The 21,875-nt window shown below is 33.7% G+C and overlaps 1 protein-coding gene across 1 annotated transcript in view; it reads left to right on the top strand.

Moving 5' to 3' along the window:
• LOC149423568 (fat-like cadherin-related tumor suppressor homolog) overlaps nucleotides 1–21,875 on the top strand; it is a 525,483-nt gene that overhangs the window by 267,649 nt on the left and 235,959 nt on the right. The window lies entirely within an intron of this gene.

The raw sequence follows: 21,875 nt of genomic DNA, 5'->3' as shown, positions 1-21,875 counted from the left end.
GGGCAGGTTCACAGCACCTTCAAGTACACTGGAGCAGAGACTTGTGCAAGTATTTATACTTGATCGTGTGTAGGACGAATATTGCACAAGTTTAGTCATGTTTCCTTACTTGCACGAGTGTCTAGGTATAAGTGTTGAGAAGCAAGAACTTTCAAAGGCGTCAAGAGGTTTTTACTAATGACAGAAGCTTTAAATAAGATTCTTCTTTGAAAGGCCAATAATTATTGTGCAAATCTTTCGGAGCGAATTTCAATTCACTGATTAAATTTATATGAACATAGTTCTCTTTTTTTCTACCATTCTGCACTAAACAGTTATTTTCTGCCCTTCTGGCTTTTTAATAGTCAACATTAGTCCAACGATAGCCAAAGCGTTGTCAGTGGACGCCATCAATAAAATTGGTGTCACCGCACAGCACAACCACCTTCGTTTGTTGTTCGCCAGAACTGACACCGCGCAAGTATTCTTGAAGGCGTGTGTTCATAAGGCCGATCAAACGTGCTTGCGCAAGTCTTCAACTCAAGCATCTTGAAGGTGTGTGTTCATAAGGCCGATAAAGCATACTTAGGCAAGTCTTCAACTCAAGCATCTTGAAGGTGTGTGTTCATAAGGCCGATAAAGCATACTTAGGCAAGTCTTCAACTCAAGCATCTTGAAGGTGTGTGTTCATAAGGCCGATAAAGCATACTTAGGCAAGTCTTCAACTCAAGCATCTTGAAGGTGTGTGTTCATAAGGCCGATAAAGCATACTTAGGCAAGTCTTCAACTCAAGCATCTTGAAGGTGTGTGTTCATAAGGCCGATAAAGCATACTTAGGCAAGTCTTCAACTCAAGCATCTTGAAGGCGTGTGGCCGGCCTAAGTAAAAGTATGTTTTTTATAGATTATTTAGATCTTCAAATACTCCTTCGGCCCACAGACTTCAAAATGCGCCTCAATCTACCATCCGTCCATTTTTAAATAACAAAAATGACTACACTCGTAATTATCGTAATAATATTTTAACGACAAGTCAAATTTCTGTGACTCGCTCCACTCCTCCGCCCAACAATGCCTCATTGGAGAGCGTTTAATCGATAATAATTTCACAAAGCGTATTGTAAATTTGAACTGTATTTTCAAAAAGCACTTTAAGCTAGGAAGTTTTTGTTATGGCAACTATGTCGCACGTATCAAACCTACATCCACCCACATTGGCAACTGTAACATGTAAATATATGATTATTACTTAGTTTCCTTGTCCTAAAACCCTTCGACGAAATGACTTTCACTTCTCTACAAGATGAGATTTTTTTAGCACCCTTAAAATGGTATCTGGGATCATAAACTACGTGAGTCGCCGTAATATTACATAATAAATTGCAGGGATTCCAGGGTCCTTGTTTTGCTCCGAGAAAGATGAAATAAGCGACGTGTATCAGTCAGCCCACCCTTCGAAGCTTCGGCAGCTTTCATATCCGTAGGTTTATTATTTCATTTCCCTTACCGCAATCATAATAACGTATTATTATTATTATTCGAATTACTAGGCGATCTTGGCTTCGGTTCATACTAACGAGGATTTACAGTGATATTATGATTTCTGCAGCCGATAGTTTTTTTTTGTACAATCGTCGGACGAAATATGTATTAGAGAAACACTCCCGGCTGTCGGATCCCAGTCTTTGTCTTTGTCTAAGTTTAATGCATATTATTATTTGACGATTATAGTATTTTTTCATTAAACGGTATTATTTTGTTTATATTTTGTGTATCCTTTTGGCGGTCCTTGAGCAAACGTTTCGAACTGCCTTGAAGTGTCCAATCCATCCAAGCCGTTGAAGGAATGTTGGCTCAAGAAGGAGCATGCAATATGGCTCAACATAAAAATAAAATAAATAAATAATTGACATCCATCCAATTAGAGTGGGGAACGCGCTGTTCAGATTTGGAAGGACGGAGCAATGACGCTGTGTTTTCGCCCGGATCGGAGGCAAATCCGTGAAAATTTAGCGAGCGTTGACTAACTATTTTCCACTCTAAAATTAATATTTAATGACATAAGACAAGCGACATGATAAACGACTCTCTGTCCGCAATCTGTTATCATACAAATATTTTTATAACGGAATTTTATTATAACTATGGCTGATGTATTACTTTGATGTTATGTTTTTTTTAATCAATTTATGTTTGTAAACCGATTACACTTCTATTTTTGATTTTACTTTAAGTCTTTTAAAGAGGTGGTCGCTCAGTAGGGCGACACTTAAAGAATCTTACGAGCTCAATAGGAGAGGTTCTCACGCAACTATTATGATTTCCGAGCAGTACAAAATGTAATTCTCCAAAGCCCTGGTTGATTTTGATGTTTGTATTCCATCCTCATCTTTTAACAATAAAAACATTAACACACAGGACTGGTATATATCAGTATCTATTTATGCTCCCTGGGAGAGACATTTACTTCCGCCAAGTTATTCTCTGGTAGGAGCCCTGGCTAGCTAGCCTTGTGATACGGTTACTGAAAAATACCGATAAACCAAGCCATAACATTTATTCCTTTGCTAACTCGACGTAACTGTCACGTAAAGCCAGCTAGCTGTTCCGCTATTGCCATGTATAACACTTTATTTTAAATGACATAATTTTCAACTAAATAGCGTGTACGTGTTTTCCGAATGAATCCATAAAGCAGTTACCAACTTCTCAGGAAACGAGCAAACCGTTTGAGTGGCACAGTTGCTCCTTTAGGAGCAGGTATGTCGGCTGGTCCAAATTGATCCGTGCTTACTTGAAGCTTTACCGAAGCTTAAAGTACAAAAATGACCTGCAAAACTCGTAAATGCGGATGAAGTACGTAATTTATATTAACATTATCAATAAACTAAACTTGACGCAAATCAAGTTATTGGTGAACCCCCGAGCTTCTCTTCGTCCCCATCCCTTTCTCTTTTTTTGTTTTAGACCACTGCATTTTAACAAATTGCACTTTCTTCAGAAGTATACAACCCAATAGTAAATAACCCATTCAACATACCCCAATTGGGAATGCCATAGTCTCACTGGCTCCAGGTGGTTGGGTGCAGTTAATACTCTGTGCGGGGCTCACATCAAAAAACAAAAATAATAAGTGCCCACCCTACATAAGGAGAATATTATAATCTAGTTTAAGGACGGGTTATTTCGCAGAATTTGAACAATTCAATAAATTTTTAAGTCATTTATTTAAGTTCCGTGAAAGTTATTTATTTATTTATATATTTTAGGAAAAGTTGACAGCAAATCATTAATTATACAACGATACAATAATAATATAATTAATTATGCCAATTATGAACTATATAATATTCATGTTTTGTTTTTATTACAGTTCTGCGAACCAATTTGCCGGTATTGAAATAATAACAGAATTTTCACAGAACTTTAATTTTAACTTTGAAATGTGAATTGTATTAGGCTTGGAATAAACTTTCTCAATAACTAAGATCCCTAATAAGTCCAACAGAATTCAGTTCTAAACTAAAAACTTACCATTTCAAGCTGTCATACCCTAAAAGTAAATATACCATTCCTGGGAGTAGCATTCTTGTATTGCCTATAATACACCCTAATCACACTTTTCTTATTGGATTTATATTATTCTACCGGGTAAGTATAGCACTGTATAGTATCTCCATATATAGTTAGTAATAACATAGATCACTGTAGAAATGTATTATATATTTGTACAGCGCCCTTGAGGTGATTTTGCACAAAAACAAGTCATCCAAATGATTACAAACAATTATTACAAATAATTATCATTATTATTGTTCAAATTCTGCGAAACAACCCGTCCTCTATATTCTCCTGATGAAGGAAGGGCACTTCTAAAACCGGTAAAGCAATGTGTTAAAATAAAGTGGTGTAAAAAAATTATGGCAAGTCATAAAGTAATTTATTTATTGTTTTTGTGTTTAGTTCGTATAACTCCATTTAATTTTTTTTTAATTTAATTAAAATCAAATTTAATAATACAATAATTAAGTATTTTTTGGTTTTTGTTATTGTTACAGCTGTTTCGGCTTTCAAGGCCATTTTCAAACTAGTAAATGTTTTTTAAGAATACATTTTTTGTATTTATACGTCGTATATATTTTGATTTTCATCTTAAATATATTTATTTCTATTCTTCAATTAGGTTGTGAGACTGAAAGGAATGAGGAGAGGAAGGAGATGAGGATGCGAAGATTGGGATATACTTTGATATTCAGATCTGGTCACCAAAAACGGATAAAGCCATTTCAAAAAACGTTTCGATTTAGAATTCTGGTCTTTCACGAGTGAGAGATAATCCATCGCTTTTCATGCCAAATCTAATACCTACTCGTATATTTTATGGTGACATTGCAACTTTTCCAATACAAAATTGGGTCAAAAACACGTCGGTAAAGAACCGGCTCTCCCGAACATTGCACGGAGAAAACTTATTGATACGAAATACTGTTCATTTATTAAAAATAGACAGACCTTTAACGAGTTAGCTTTGAAAGAGTTACTAACAAAGTATCAGTCAAAAGCGAATGTTTTATGAGGACGGTGGAACACATGTTCATACGAATACTGACATTGACATACTAATATTGTCGCATTCCGTCATCGATATGTATTAGGAAAAGAACACGTGTTCTTGATATATTCTGTATGACTAATAGTTTATCAAGACGTTGGAATGCTGTCACTTTTTTTACCAAGATAATTTTTTCCGTGTGGGTTAACTTGAGTAGTTCAATTCGGAATAGTCAATGTGGTTTTCTTTTGTACCGGAATGTACACAACATGATGTGTTTATTTACGTATTTAAGGTTCACAGTAAGAGCCCGCCTCGGTTTCGCAATTGGACGGATATTGAATGGAATACTTTCTAACAATGTGGTGTAGCCTAAACAAACTCTGAAGATAAAAAAATGTTTATCTCTGAGATAATGTTTCTTATCGCTTATTATGGGTTTACAGCTCACTTATACATTAACTACCTCTGTGGATTAGATAGCGTCGATTAGGTCTTACGGTTTTGCTCAATTAAACAAAAATAGTGCGTATTTTCTTATTTTTTATGTGTAAATGAGTGTTTTTTTTCCGATTCCAAAATAGAATTTTTGTCCAGAAATTCCATGCATGAAAAGTTGGGCAAATTTCATGATACCAGAGCTCACTTTCCGCGATTTTATTTTAGTGTAATTATTTTTTTTGTGCTTTAAATAATAATTTGTATTAAGACATATAAAAACGGGCGAAAATCGTTTAGCAAAACTCATTAACCAACATTTTTCTTCATTCCTTTCGATCCTACTTTCCAAACCAATGAGATTGTCAATGGAGACAAAGGGGTGCATTCTATGACATGGAATTCTACAGAATAATATAGAGTCCTAGATTCTAACCTCAAATGCAGGATGCGGGTGGTTGAATAGCCGAAATGGGTCATTTCATCAAAAAGCTTTTATGCATTGCAGCACGAAACAATATTTTTTTTTAGTTCAGTTCAAACTTCGTTTCAGAACTAAATTAAAACCAGTCTATTTTATTTGCTCGTTGACTTTTAAAAAAAGTTTTTTTTGTTGTTGAAATGATTTGATTTCCCATAATAGTTTGAAATAATTGTGACTTGGCATTTCATTTGTCCGAATTTTTTTTACGTTCCGGTTTAAGATGGTGGCCGTTTTAACTCATCTTGCGAAACAGTGGGCACGATAAAAAAAATCATTTCTCTGAATATAAGTAGCTATTCTGGGGAAAATACTTGTTGTAGTTTATAATATACTATTTTATTAATAAAGTAAAACGCATTTTCAGGTAAGACAGTACAATTTACAAAAACATATTTTTGCAAAAAACATGTAAGTTATTTCGAAAATTGATTTGAAAATTGAAAATCTAATCCGACTATTTTGTGTCGCCACACGACGGGTTAATGGTTCAGTAAAGATTCTTTTTTCAAATGTGAAACGATTAATAATTAATTAGTTAGGTATTTAAGTACCTAGGTACCTATTTGCAAATCTTAAGATTTTAGAGGACATTTTGGTTTGGTTTTGGTTTGGAGTGCCTAATGCATAAAATTATTTATTTTCAAAATTGGAACTGATAAGTATTTATTAGTCAAGCGATTAAATATGTACTAAATTTATTTAATTTTAATACATTATGACAATAATTCGATATTTGAAATTTGTATTTATTGTTTAAATTTTTGACAGATTTGAATCCGAATAATGATTTTTAACGGTGATGATTTGGGATTTTCGAGGCTGAATGTACTAAAGTGATTTATTTTTGGGGTATTATGCCGTGTTGCGGTCCTCCTGCTTTCGCCAACATTTTGAACAACAATAAAGTGTCCATCCTCAGGGCAGATGGCTATCCGAAACGTTGGCGAAAGAAGGAGGTAAAGCAACCCGGCATAATACCCCAAAAATAAGTCACTATAATTATTTAACGGTTTTCATTTGAATGGTGAATCTGATCATTTATAATGATTATTTTGTATATATGAGGCAAATTTTTTAAAATACTTTCAGCTTCAGAAATCCTACAATCCCGTGATTTTTCGCGGATCTGCATTAATTTATTTATAAATGCAAGAACCCTCTTTGATGTACCTAATAAGTTCATTATTCCACATAAATTATCTCTCGGAGCAAGAAGATTGATTTTAATTGGTTTTATGGGAAAATATTAGAAGAATATTAATAAAGACTGTATGCATAGAGGGTCATAACGTCGTTGTAAGCTCGTAAAATCCAATTATCCCTCTTTCAACGGCACTTATGAAGATCTCGAGTAAGCTTAGAGAATGAGCACTAACCTTTCTGGTATTTACGTCAGCCATGCATCATTTTCAGCTTAATACCTGTCTGCAGCTCAACGCCGCGCTGTCCTGATACCAGGAACTGGGTAGGTACTATAGTTTAGTAGTGTCCAGTATCATCACATACATATTTGAGTGATATGTTGTCGTATCCAGACGACCGCACAATTTAGTGCTGTCGTGCTGCCTGCCCCGGCACCCTTGCGACTGACAAAGAGCCCGAGGGCGGGACTTGACACCCATTGACTAGCCATTTCGATGCTTTATGCACTGTGCTAGTTATCACGTGATCGGTATAATTACAGATATTGATGCGTTTGTAATTACGACGGACTAACACATTTTCCTCCCGGATTTGCGGTGGTCTCGTGGGATCGTGTCGAAACTTTGATGTAAATTCAACTATAGAAAATTACGTAATCGATAGTTCGAGTGGGCAACAAGTACGAAAAAAAAAATCTTCTTCATTACTAGTGGACACTCAAATGCTTTGCTATTGCTAATGTCTTTCTTGGTCGTCTACGACTTCTTTCACTATTCACTACTGAATACCACAATGCTACTGTTAAAAAAACTACAGTACATCGACTTTAAAGTCATTTCGTATCTCATTCTGTGGCAGAGATTTTGTGTTAAGTGTTCCTTGGACGTTCCCGACTACCATTCAAAGTACTCTCTAAACACTCCTGCCACTAATAAGAACAAACTTTGAAATTTTCCGCGATGTCAGTCGACTACTTTTCGAGTTTTTGCGAGCTCAAACGTAAGCAGTCTGAATATTCACATATTGAGATGTGGTTTTGAGGGAAGATATTAATTACAGTTTTAAAGAATTAAAAAAAATTGCTACTGATGCAAATTCATGAAAGTCTAATTCCTAGTTACTTATTCTGAACTAGACTGAACATTTTTATAATGTGCATATGAACTTACCTAAACAGAAAGGTTTATTTTGAAAAAAAAAAGCATTGCGTTAAGTTTAATATAAAAGCAGGCCTTTTTTGAAATACGAAGAATCATATAATTGACAAATATCCACAATGTTGCGTATTAACGTTTGCAAAATTGACAAGAAAAATTCTAGGGAGTCGCTTTGACAAACTGTCAATTGCACGTACTTCTGACCTGTAGGACGATGGTCAACTATGCTGTAAAAACGTCTGATATTGTTTATAAATTTTTGCTTTTATGTTTTACAAAAAAAAATCATGTTGGTAAGTCACGTAATTTAAAAAAAATAAAATGTTAATACAGCACAAGAGTTGCAACCGCTCCCAACCGTCTGGACCCAGTGAGAATATGGCATCCCCAATTGGGTATATTGTGAGGCTGAAGGTAGCGAGGAGAGGAACGTGGAGGAGTACCAGGCTGTTCAGACCTGGTCACCAAACACGGCGAAAGCAATTTCAATTCTGAATGGTGGTCTTACTATATATTATTTTTAATGAATAAATTGTGAAATAACACTTTGAAACTAACTAAAAAAAATATTTAAATTCTGTAAAACAATCCGTTATTATTTTTTCGTCGTAATAAAACTAGGTCTGAATAGGTACAATATGGTATGTTAAGAATGTGTTTAAAACATCACTTTTTGTTTTTTTTTTAACGGTTAAAAAAAATGTTCGAAGCTCAAATGTTTGAAGCTCAAAATTTTCCGAGTTTTCGTCCCAAAGCATAATAAATCGCTTTGATGTCAAGAATATCACTCATACTTTTCGCTAGAGGTAGGTCACTGAAAAGTGGGATTTGTTTGATAAAAAAATAAACAAGAGACCTGCATTTGACAGAGTAAAAAAAGGTTTTTCCTGTTAATAAAGAAATACATCAGCTTTCCTGGGAAATGTGATACTCTTGTGAAAGCTTCGCATTATATGCAATGAAGTTGTCTGGTAAGAACATTGAATCAACAATTCATTGTAAATACACCTTACTTCATAATACTTAAAGTTTGAGTTACACTAGTTACCGAACAATCACTCAATTTGCCAGCAGAAGACTAAGATGGAACACTTTACAACTCTTTCCTGACACAAACCAAACTACCGCAACCCAGGCCAGAATACTGAATCAATTTGGTCCTCTAATTGTATAACATTATAACTACCTATGTTATAGGCCAGTCAAATCATTTTCAAGAGCGCACGTTTGAATTTATTTGTGCACATAGATAGTTTTACTATATCAAACTGTTTCGCACTAGTTTGGAACACCCGCCCGCAGTCCCCTCTTACTCCTAAATAGTCCTGCGGCATAATACACCACTACACCAGCAAGAATCTCTTACCTACTTACATTTTATTATTGATTGTTTGCCGCATTAGAACGTTTGTAAAATGCAGGCCCTGGTTGAGGTGGTTTGGCATAAACTGCTTCAGTTTCATTCACAGCTGTTCCATTATTCTGACTCAGACGTTCTCGACTTCTTCTGTCCACTTTTCCTGACATTTATTTTTCCACGATTATCCGCCGCTCTTGACCAATTCACCAAAACTTCCCTGTCATTATCTTATCCTTTACCCTTTTCGAATTTCTTCGTTCGTGTTTCGGGCATAGTTCTATCTCACAAACAAATACAAAAAAACGTACATACTCTTTTTTATTCCGATTTTAACATGGCCCGACTAAAAACTCATCATGCCTTATAATATTGGAAAATTTGTATAGCGCCACTTTTGTGAGGGGATCACCTCAGGGGCGCTTTACCTGCTAAGTTACAGACTTCTTTCATTATTCGTGTATTCTTATGACGCTCTTTTCTCAATCACCAAATTCTAAGCTTCCCCTCCTATTTTATATTCATCATCCTTATTATTTTCGTTTATCGTGGCTACTACTGTCTGGTCACTATATAAAGCACAGAAAGTGAGAAATTATTTCCTAGTTATTTTATTTTATTTGGTTTTGCGCTCAGCTGGTATTTTACATGGATTATAAGAAGAGAATATACCCAGTGAGCTTAACGTGCTGGTATAGTTACGTTTAATTCTATAAATGGAGTAAACATATCAACAGTACCCCTAAACTTGTTGCCCAAATCATGCATCTAATTTATTAGTAATGATAGTAACATGGGCATTTTTATAATAATTACTTACTACCCTTCGTACTGCTTTGAAAATAATCAACATCCTAAATTGATTTCTGTATACGCAATCGTGTCGATGTTTATTCGATCACAGGGGATGTTTCACATTCAAATTCAGATTTATTTTGGTTGTAATTTGAGTGTCGGCCTCCAGTTCAATTGTTTGGCATCGTGCATAATCGGTATACTATGACGGGTAGGCATTGTGACAAAGCGGCGGAAAACAAAACAAAAAAACCTAACGACCCAACACTTCTTTTGTTCTTCGAAATGAAATTCGTTCGAGCAAATTTCTATGTATAAACGTGCAGCATAACTAGATTCATCCGAAACACGTATCCAAACATTGAATGCATAAGAATCAGGATTCAGGATAACATATTGCATTAAATATTTGTCACTTGTCATTTTTTAAATATAGGGTATTTTCACATATTTTTTTATAAACTCGTCTTACTGGTGCTGTTGAAATATAACTTACCAAGGTTTATCTTATTATTTTCAAAAATGACCTTACAAACCTTAAAAATTGTACTTTAAAATAATAAATTGTGACGTATCAATTGTTAATTATACTATATAAAATTAATTTGTAATATAATAATAATATAATATGACAATAATAATCCCAATAGAATTATTTGCCGATAATGCCAATCTGTATACATCCATCCTCCTACAACCAATTCTTAACTCATGTTGAAAGAGAAAGGGGCCTTTTTGGCCCGGAGCTCTGTATGCCATTATTTCAAAAAGTCAAAAAAGTATACATCCATCAATTTCCTAAATTATTAAACACCCTTTTTGGTTTTCGTTTTTTATGCGACCCATTAGTTTTCTTTCGTGACCCGGTGTTGTTTCGCGATTCATGAATTGGTAAACACTTATTTGTACAAAATCACCTCAAGGGCGCTGTACAAATATATAATACATTTCTACAATGATCTATGTTATTACTAACTATATATGGAGATAATATACAGTACCATACTTACCTGGTAGGTCACATAAGATTAACACTTAATTAACATTAACTAATTGTTTATTAGCAAAATTTAGATACAGGATTTAGGACATAATTGAAAATTGGATATAATTGGACTTTCTCTCAGGAATGGTATATTTAATTTAAGGGTATGACATCTTAAAAAGGTAAGGTTGGACTTGTCATGGGTCTTAGTTCCGGAGGAAGTTTATTCCAAGCCTTCGGCCCGGATGCTCCAAAAGCGCGATCACCAAACTTAGTATTTGGCTTGCGCTTAGGTTCCATCAGTCTGCCTACAGCTGATCTAAAAGTTGACTGCCTCAGACCAGTGTTTTCCGGGACACATAGTGCAGAGATGTAGGGTGGGCCACTTCATTGATTGATTTAAACACCATCCAGTACAAGTTGTACTGGATTCTTTCAGGGCACTTGAGCCAGTGAAGGTTACGAAGATGTTCTGAAATGTGAAAATATTTAGAAACCCCGGTTATGAGCCGTGTTGCTGCATTAAACACTGATTGAAGTTTTTCAATTTGATATTTTGGAATGCGGGCATAAATGCCGTTGCAGTAATAGAGACGTGAGACTACTTAAAAGTTGATAAGTATCCATGTCGCCCTTAAAATCATATGCAATTGCCCCTAAAGCACCTTTAACTCATGATCACCCCATGGAATCGCTACTTATAGAAGCTAATTATATCACTCAATGGTGGGCGATATTTCCCAGCTTGGGAATCACTCTAACTAGAATAATACATTATGTATTAGTATGATGAGGAAATCTATAATTGGTTTCCCAGTTGAGTAATTTGCACATGTATTAACCAAACATATTAAACTGTTGATTTCCCTAAAATCACAAAGAGTTTTTTCTAACATAATATTGTTATTCTACGTATTTTTTAATCATAAATTATTTTATTTTTTATGATAAACTAATGTTTATAAGACAACGTTTTTATGCATAGCACAAAGGATAATAAATTATTATAAACAATAATTAGTCGCCTGTAATATCAGTACAGTTGATATTACAGGCGACTAATTATTGCTTATAATAATTTATTATCCTTAGTGCTATTCATAAAAACCTTGTCTTATAAACATGAGTTTACCATTAAAAAGTAATAATATTTGACAAGTCAAAATATTTCACCAAAAATGTAGATATAATATGTCTCGACGCCATCCAGTGGGAAATTTAGCACTAACAAAGTCATTCCTTCAAAAATAAAGCTGGTTGTTTACATGTGAAAAAAATATAATGAGCAATAATTGTTGATTGAAGTAGTTGATTGAATTATTTGGCGGGTTGGAAATAAGCCCTCGTGGCTCAGTGGTCCAGAGCGTCTGACCAGACATCAGAAGGCGCGGGTTCAATTCCCATCGGCGGCATTTATTTTTACTCAACAAGAGGAAGGTCTCTGTCTAATCGGTTTCCGAAAAACTCTGTGTAAAGCCCGGGCAACGCCGGGGACTTCAGCTAGTACCATTTTAAAGCGCATTTGTTTTTAACATACTCGTATATAGAAAGTAGCTAAGTTTGAAATATTTTTGTAAAACACTGAGTACTGTTTAAGTAATGCCATAGTACACGATCCACTGGCTTAGCCGTATAAAAAATAAAACCCAGCATTTACATACCCACTGTGCTGATCCAACCAACATAATACGATAAAAGAGTTAAAAGTATAATTCATTAATTTGTTAACACATTATTCTTTATTAATTTCCCACCGAATGTGGAACCCTTTTCAAAGCAGTAATATAATTATTTTGCTTGTACGTTTATTATTTACGATTCCGTAAAATGTTTAGATGAATATTTTCTACGGAATTCTACAAATTAATTTTAAAAAGCATTAAACAATATTTTGTAGCCTGTATTATGGTAGATACCTACTTGATTAATTTCAGACCTTTGTGCTACTTACATCACGAGTATGTCGCCGATTAGCTCTATATCTTTGTTCGCACTTTCAGTTTCAACACACTATACAATAATATACACAATGTACACAAAAAAGTTGAACTATTTATTACGTTTTGCCTTATTGGTTACGATGTAGCAGTGCAAATTTCGTAAAAAATATTTGAAGATTTATAGTTTTTGCTATATGAGATAAACAGATTTCTCATTAGTTTAAATGTTTGGTTCGCTGTAATATAATAAATATCACACAATATTTATTTAATTTCAGTCTGTAGTGTTTGGGTACATTTCTATGTTCTGCGAAATAACTCTTCAGTTATTTGAGTACTCGTTTATTACATTCAAATCAAATGTTTGGTGGAAAAGTGAATTATATGGTTTCAATATTTGCTTTTCTGAATATGTTTCACGTCAAGATTGGTTTAATTTCAGCTGACAAAGGCTACATTACCTAGCAATATGCCTGGAACTTGGCACCAAAGATACATTTCAAAGAGTTTTATTTCCTCTGGAGATATAACCTGTTCAGGGTAGTTGAATCAATGTTTTTAAGGCAGTATATATTTTGAAAGGACCGTATTGAATAAAAATCAAAGAAACCTAAAGGCAAAGAAATCTACCTTTGTTGGTAATAATGGTGTGGGTAACTTCATGAGAATTGTTTTTTTTTTAAAGGTCGTGTTTAAGTTTTTCGTGGATCGTGTTAACCAAAAATGCCTTTTTCGATGTAGGTAACCGATGAAAGGCTATATATATATATATATATATATATATATATATATATATATATATATATATATATATATATATGTATATATATATATATATATATATATATATATATATATATATATGTATATATATATGTATAATGTTCATCCACAGTCTGAAGACATAAGTCTTAGATTTAAGTCACTAGTTATTATGAATCTTAGTTTGCAAGCCAGTAGGTAGTATTTATTAATCCAATAATTGTACATATTTGTACCGCGCCCTTGATGTGTTTTTTTCACGAAAGCGGCACTATATAAATTAGCCAAATATTATTATGTATATTTTTAATGTATCCCTCATTTTAAAAATTGGGATTAGTTGGGACCTTCTAAGATGCCTCAGATCGTATGTCACGAATAGGTCAAGCAGTTAGCTTTAAAGGTTTCTCCTCACGTTTCTACAATACTCTATTTTTTTTCAATATTCATTAAATGATGAAAATTTAATTTGTGTTAGTAAAATTATTGATCTAGGCATTATGTTCGACAGTAAACTCACCTTTGTATGTCATATTAATAATATTATCAACAAGGCCCTAAAGACTCTTGGATTTGTTTTGAGAGCTGCAAAAGATTTCAATAATTTAGGAACATTTATTATGTTATATAAAACCCTTGTCAGATGCCAACTTGAGTATAACTCTACGTGATGGTCTCCATTTTTCAATATTCATTCAGATAACATTGAAAAGATTCAACGGAAGTTTCTAAGGTTTATAAATTATAAATTGCATATTCCTATACAAAATATAAATTACAATTACCTCTTGGATAAAATGTCTCTATTGAAACTTTCAGAAAGAAGAATAAGCACAGATTTAATACTGTTACAAAGAATACTACATTTTAAAATTGACTGTCCCGAATTTCTTCAATGTATCAATATTCATGTTCCCAAAAAATCATGCCGACATTTCTTACCTTTTTATTTCAATAACACCAGGACACTAGCTTACCAAAATTCTCCGATTCCGAGACTTCACAATCTCGGAAAAAAATATTCTGATCTGGGCGATATATTTCATTTGAAAACTAATCAGTATAAATGTTGTATATTCTATCACTTTTATTCTTCTAGACACAAATAGACCTATGTACCCATATAACTTCTCCGCTTCTACTATTTTGTTTTGTTGAATCTTTTAAATTCAATTATATGCGTGAGGATTCAGTTTTGCCACTATGTTTACATTCTTCTTTATTGTATTAATTTTTAAGTGTTTTTACTCTGATTCAACATGCTTGTATTTTTTTAAAGAAAAGCCCACTAGGGCGTGTAATAAAAAAATAAATAAATAACACATCAGGAATTTCACAAAGATCACATCTCGGAACTCTTATTTTTTTATATCAATATAGGCAGATGTCCAGTGACACTGACACATTTTTGTCAGTGACACTAAAATTTTCAGAAAAGTCACACATATTAGCCTTAAATTTAAGGAGAATGTTAATTGGCTTGGAATATAGTATTGTGCGAACAATCAACTGTTCCTTAACCTGGCAAAATGAAACACAATATCTTTCACCAAATACATTAACCCGTTTCTATTCCCGTACACAATCAATGGCGTATAACTAAAAAGATGTAGTGAAGTAAGGGAATAATAATGGACTCCGGAATGTCTTTCTGCTCGAGAGGGCCTACAAACTTCTAGAATTCATCGTAAGAATGACTAAACTATTCAAATCCCCACCTGTAATTAAAATAATATAATATTTCGTTTATTCGCTCAATATTAAAATTTGAATTAGTGATTTTTGAATCCTCAATACAAAAGAAAGATTCGGGAGTATTTTAAAAAAAGGTACTGGAACCCTTACAGCTCACTAATGACAAAGTACTTCCCAACCGTCAAACGGCGTATTAGTTGCAAATTGCATAAAAATATTTAATTTTTGTTTTGAACTCTTACTAATAAAACTTGTATTTAACTGGCTGCGAAAGAGCTGGCAACGTTGCCTTTTGGCTGACTGACACACGAGGTTCCAGTCTTGAAAAAGTTAAGTAACTGAAATTATTTTTAATTGACTGTTTCTTGTATTCTTTGATATAAACACCCGCCAAAATGCGATAGCAGTTTGTCAGTAGGACATGTTCACAGAATTCATTATAAAACAAAAGCACACATATAACTAAAAGCCACAATATAGAAAATAGACACAGAAGAATAACATTTCAAGTGACTTCAATACAAAGACATCAACATGGACTTATAGATATAACATAGTCAATATACTCATAGGCATACACACACTCAACGGCACACAACATACTTAAATACTATCATAGTCATTCTAGAAGGAGGTAGCGCAACACGGCGTAATACCCCAAAAACAAATCACTATAATACTTTTGGCCGTGAAAATCTCAAATCCTACCAATCAATGGATACTATATTTAAAACAAAATCAATATGAAAAAATCTTGATCCATCAACCATTTTTTTTTAAGTTCGATTTTTACATCCATTGGCATCTTATTAAATATAGAAGCCACAATATAAGCAAATGTTCGTTGGCCGTATTTGTTAGTATTATTTGCAATGGACATACCTTTATTTTGACTAAATCTTGTGTTGTGTGTGTGTGTGGTCTACTTTTTCTTTATACATGGAATCCGAAAATAGGTTTTGGCATACAATTTTAAACCATAATATCCCTTGATCATGTAATATATTAACTGACTCGTATAATAATTTTATATCTCTTCTTTGTGCATAAATACTTTTGCTTACCATTGTCATGGAGTTTTGGATTGTTTGAATGTAACCTATATTTGTTTTGCACGAGTTTCCCCAAGACGTTACTCCGTATTTGATTCCGCTAGTGACAAATAGATTATTTTTACGTATTTATAGGCATGAAATATTTAATTTTGTAAATTCACCCTGCAATAGCTCGTAGACTTTTGCAAATATTACGTTTGTAAGTATTTCTTTTTATGTGCGTGTCTACAGTTATCCCCAAATATACATACCGTTACCGCGTGAATTTAACAAGAACTACTTGAATGGGATTTTTTTTAAATATCATAAATGCCTTATTCATATGTAGGTAAATATAAATCCAAGAAATCAACGTTTATATTGCTCTAAAAATATAAAAAAAAAAAAATTCTCTGGAAATTATTATAATATTTTTTTATTGTATAAACGAGATAAAAGTCTTATTACAGATTCCCTAAATAAATGGAGAAAAAAATAAGTGTTTTTTTGAAACTTTTTTCGTGTTTGAAATTTAAATATTCCACTTTATAAATATTAAAGTATATTTCAAATACAAAATTCTAAACGATTATTTATAGTCTTAAAATTGTATTTGTTTTTACGACATCTTCAAAAAGAATAAATATGTAGCACATTTAATATACCATAGAAATATCTCAAAATTCGATACGAAATTTCATGTTTATACAACAAATTAACTATCCTCCTCCGCTGTATAAAAAAAATCGTATAACTTTTCAGTTCGGACGCTTTTAGTTAATAGTAAGGTTTTCACATACACGGTCGTTTACCAATTGTATAAAATATACAACACCTTTGTTAGTAAGGTCGTTAGATATTAAGTCCTTCCTAACACCCGAACAACCAGGATATAAAATAAATATAACCAACCAAAAGTTCCAACAACGAATTCAAAATCATCAACAACGCTGTTTACTATGTCCTTCTAGAAAACATTAATTTCCACTGTTTAATACGAAATACATGCTCAAACCACTATTTACATTAGGAGGCGTGTTTGGGTACCGCTGCCCCGGAACCATTTATGGGTTAACCGACACCTCCGCTATAGGTCACCCCAAATGATTCGCTACGTTTAGTGACTTATCAGGATTTCCCGGTTTCACAAGGTGAGGTGTGTTCAGGTCGTTCAGGATGCGCATGTCCACCAGCTGCGCGGCGTGCCGGATCGGGAGAGGCTGGTTTGGGGAGACCTTCTGACCTCTCCAACTGATCTCTCTTGATCCATCGCTTTGCGCCGCCGCGAGAGGTATAGCTTATTCATCCATCACTCCTGGATACATCCTTAGATTTTTATCCACCTCTCAAACATTTTTCTGACCCAGAACTTCTTCCCTTCATTTTCTTAAAAATACCCTCCATACAGCATCCCCAAAGATGACAGGTCTTGAGGGAAATTATTTTCCTCGGGGCCCCCGTGTGGGGTTAATTTAAAAAAATATATATATATCTTCAAAAAACCAACTACACACAACATCAAGTTTTCAGAAGAATATGAACAAAATTCAATAACATCTAAGATATAAATTTGTTTTAGACCACTTTAATTTTAATTGTACTCTACCGGTTTCGGAAGCACCCTTCCTTCGTCAGGAGAATATTAAAACTAACCTATGACACAAAATATTGACAGATATATACACAAAAAATATAATTTAGGTGTTTGAGTGGGAGGTTAACAAAGGGGGACGGATAATTGGGGGAATTCCAGCAATAACAGAGCGGTTTACTGGAAATATACCTAGAATGGGACTAAACGATAAATTAATTTGGTTATTCAATATACTAGCGTTATTATTTAGGGATTTTTTGATTTCAAGAGCTTCTAAGTTATCTAATCTTTTGCTTTTATTATTACGGTGAAGAATTTGGGTGAAATGCAGATCACGCCAAACTCTGGGAATTGAATAAAAATGCACTTTCTAGATGAGAAAAGTGTGTAGAAACTCATTAAAAAAAGAATTAAGGCGCGGAAGAATAAATTGAGGGAGATACAGCCGATCAAAGTTTAATAAAATTGCACTTCGCGATCTGAGGGTAATATTCGGTTTATGGGAGTATAACCGAAATTGAACTTGATTTAGACTAATTTAGGGCTGGGGAATCCGAATCTGAAAGAATTAGGTGGGGGTCGGCACTATTAACTGAGTTATAGGGTTTTGAAACTTCGTACGCGATACATAGGAACCATGTTTTATTTATCAATTATGACTTAAGAAAATCAAATTAGCAACTATTTACTTTTGAAATTTCAGTAGTGCCAACCAAAAAAAGAAAAGTGTTGCCATATAATAATAATATTTTTTTACAAAATAGGTTAGGTGTTTAGTTTGGGTTAGAGTAGGCAGAAGAACATGGGAAAAAGGTATTAGAATTAAATCACAAACCAGTCTATACAAACCTAGCGTAGCCCACAAACTACTTGAAAACTGGGATATAACTCTAAAGGGGACGCGAGCAGGCGTTATTAAAGGGGCAATTTTGTGTAACAGGAAATAACATGGAAAAAAGGTATTAGTATTAAATCACAAACCGTCTATACAAACCTAGCGTAGCCCACAAACTACTTGAAAACTGGGATAAAACTCTAAAGGGGACGCGAGTGGGCGTTATTAAAGGGTCATTTTTTTGTTATAGAAAATCACAGTTAGGTTAGGTTATATATATACATAAATTAAGTATTTACAAGATTTTAAATAATAAACTACCAATCTGGCAAATGATATTTAATTTTCAGAATTTTCCATGCATTGATATTATTATATGGCAACACTTTTTATTTTTTGGATGGCACTACTGAAATTTCAAAAGTATTAAAAGTTTTTAATTTGATTTTCGTGACAAAATATGGCGGCGGACTGTCCGAATATGGTGATAATATCAGATCGCGAAGTGCAATTTATTAAATTTTGATCGGCTGTATCTCCCTCAATTTATTCTTCCGCGCCTTAATTATTTTTTTAATGAATTTCTACACACTTTTTTCATCTAGAAAGTGCATTTTTATTCAATTCCCAGAGTTTGGCGTGATCTGCATTCCTCCCAAGAATTTTAACCCCTGTGTCCAAGGGTGAGGGTTCTTCCGAAACCGGTAGAGTACAATTAAAATTAAAGTGGTCTTAAACAAATGTATATCTTTTATTGTAAATTATGACGAGCCACAAAGTAAATGCTTATTACAAAAAAATATACAATAACATCTTTTCGGACGCTGATGTTTTCCATTTATCCTCGGGTCAATTTACTAAATCCATGCTAGAGCAACATATTAATTTCGAACTCCCTCCCCATATTTTGTGTTTCATGTTTCAGTTATTTTTCTCAAATCAACTTCAATATTTAGTTTTTCTTTTATTATTTTATTAACAATGATGTGTGTATTCCTTTTTTATATACATTAATTTTACCTTATCTCTGTATTTATTTTAAATCTGTTTTTTTTTTTTTTTTCTATTGGCGTTGATGTGAAGATTCGAGCAATTTATTCGTCTGTTAAATTATATCCCAGCGATACTTGGTGAAGTTCTGTTCGATGCCTCACATGAAACAATTTCCATCTCCCGCCGGGGCCGCCGGGGGAATTCACAAATTGAAATTTATACCTACATTCACACTTTTCCTACACAAAGATTGTTCTTCGCCTCTAGGCTTTTGAGTTATCTCCATGTAAAGGTGAGTACATTAAATCGGAAGTGGATTAGAATTCTTAATAACAATGAAGCTTGCGTTATTTGCACGCTGTTTTATTGTATGTTAATTGTTAATTGAATGGAGAACATATAATATTTTATTATTAGTCACTACCGCTCCTCGCATAGCAACCTCAATGTTTATAACATTTCAAATTTAGATAAATAAAAAACACACAAAAAAAACGAATAATAAAAAATAAAAATAAAAACGGGAATTCATCAGTGACTACTTAACTGTTTGGTCCAATATGTGAGGTTTGGTGCAATGTATCTTCCGAATGGATCACTGGCCCGTTTTTCTTTGAAAATGAAGTCGGCGTCGCAGTTACCATCAACGATGCTCGATATCGGAAGATGTTGAAAAAAAAATTGAGGCCAGCTGTGCGAAATCATCCACAACTCTGGTTCCAACAGGATTGAAACACATCGCATAGAAACTTTCAGGGGCAAAATGGCGTTACGGGACGACTTTCGCATTATTTTGCTCAGTAGCACTTCCATCGGCCGCCGGGTTCACCGGATTTAACCGATACCGAATGTTTTCTTTGGGCCTATGTGAAAGAATGAGTGAACGTCAAGTTGGAAAGAGCAGGAATGTACGAAGCTGAAAATGGTCACCATTTGCAAAACGTAAGCTTTCACGTACATAAAAAACTATAACAATAAAAATAAAAATAAGCCACCCACAAAATTATTCCAAATTTATATTTACTTTCCTCTGGCTTGACTGCAAGTACCTACATGTGTCTAACTCTCTGGAAAGAAAAAAGATTTTCCCTTGGTGGTTTGCACGCTCGTATTGCTTAATTAGTATGTTGTCGTCAATATTCCAGCAAAATTTTACGTGACTAATAATATCGAAATATCTGATTAGTGGATAGTAAGTGCCCTGTGAAATTTTGTAATTCTAAGATTCATTTTTTTGTCTTAATATTTTTGTGTCGCGGTATTTTTTTCTATTTGGGTTGTGTATTACAATATTACAGTGTTGGAATATGCATGAACCTTTTTCTGATTACCTTTCTTATCTTGCTTTTTTATGAATCTGTCGCTGGTAAATGTACCTTGTTTTCAATATTTGTTTATTTTACCCGTAGTTTATGGAATTACGAGTCATGCTACAATTTTGTTTCATTCTTTATATCTTTGCGTTGCTCTTTGGCCAAGAGCAACGTAAAGATCGCTTTTGCTTTTTCGGATTTAAAGGAATATTTGATGGTGTAAATGTCGAAGGTAGTTTAATAAGTTATAAAAATTTCTCAATAAATCCAACATATCCACCGAGTGGTCGTTATGACGTTAAAGGATGACACAAGGTATTAATTTTTCATCTACGTGGTGTAAAAATATTTCGTCACAAGTCAACATCCCAACAACCAAAAACCCGCCGTTGCAGCCTAAACCGTTTATTTAAATTTAATGTGCTATGTACAAGCATCGATAGTATATATTATAGTTTATCTACTGCAAAAAAATTGTCTTAATTTTTGTTGGGGTCATATAGATTTTTATTATTTATGGACTGCACGCTACGCCACACCGACGCGACGTTAGCATTATATTGTTATCTTTTCTAGGAAAATAATGGTATGGCGCCTGTCTGTAATACTAAAGCGGATATACCAATCTAATCTTTTTATCTTTTTCTTCGGCAAATTTCTTTATACCTGAAAAATGAATCATTTAGTACTTACATATCTAATCTATAAATTACAGTTTTCCGAGTGCAACCGGTACGCTAGTAAAAAAATAATTTCCCTGTAGTAAGTGATAAGCGCTCTAACGCTGCGGGTGTCAATCGAAAGGTCTAGTCGCTTTATT

This window comes from Hesperophylax consimilis, chromosome 5, assembly GCF_061612785.1.
Source record: "Hesperophylax consimilis isolate HC1 chromosome 5, BYU_Hcon_1.0, whole genome shotgun sequence".
NCBI lineage: Eukaryota > Metazoa > Arthropoda > Insecta > Trichoptera > Limnephilidae > Hesperophylax > Hesperophylax consimilis.
Note: the sequence above shows the minus strand (reverse complement) of the source record. Positions and strands in the feature narration are given on the sequence as shown.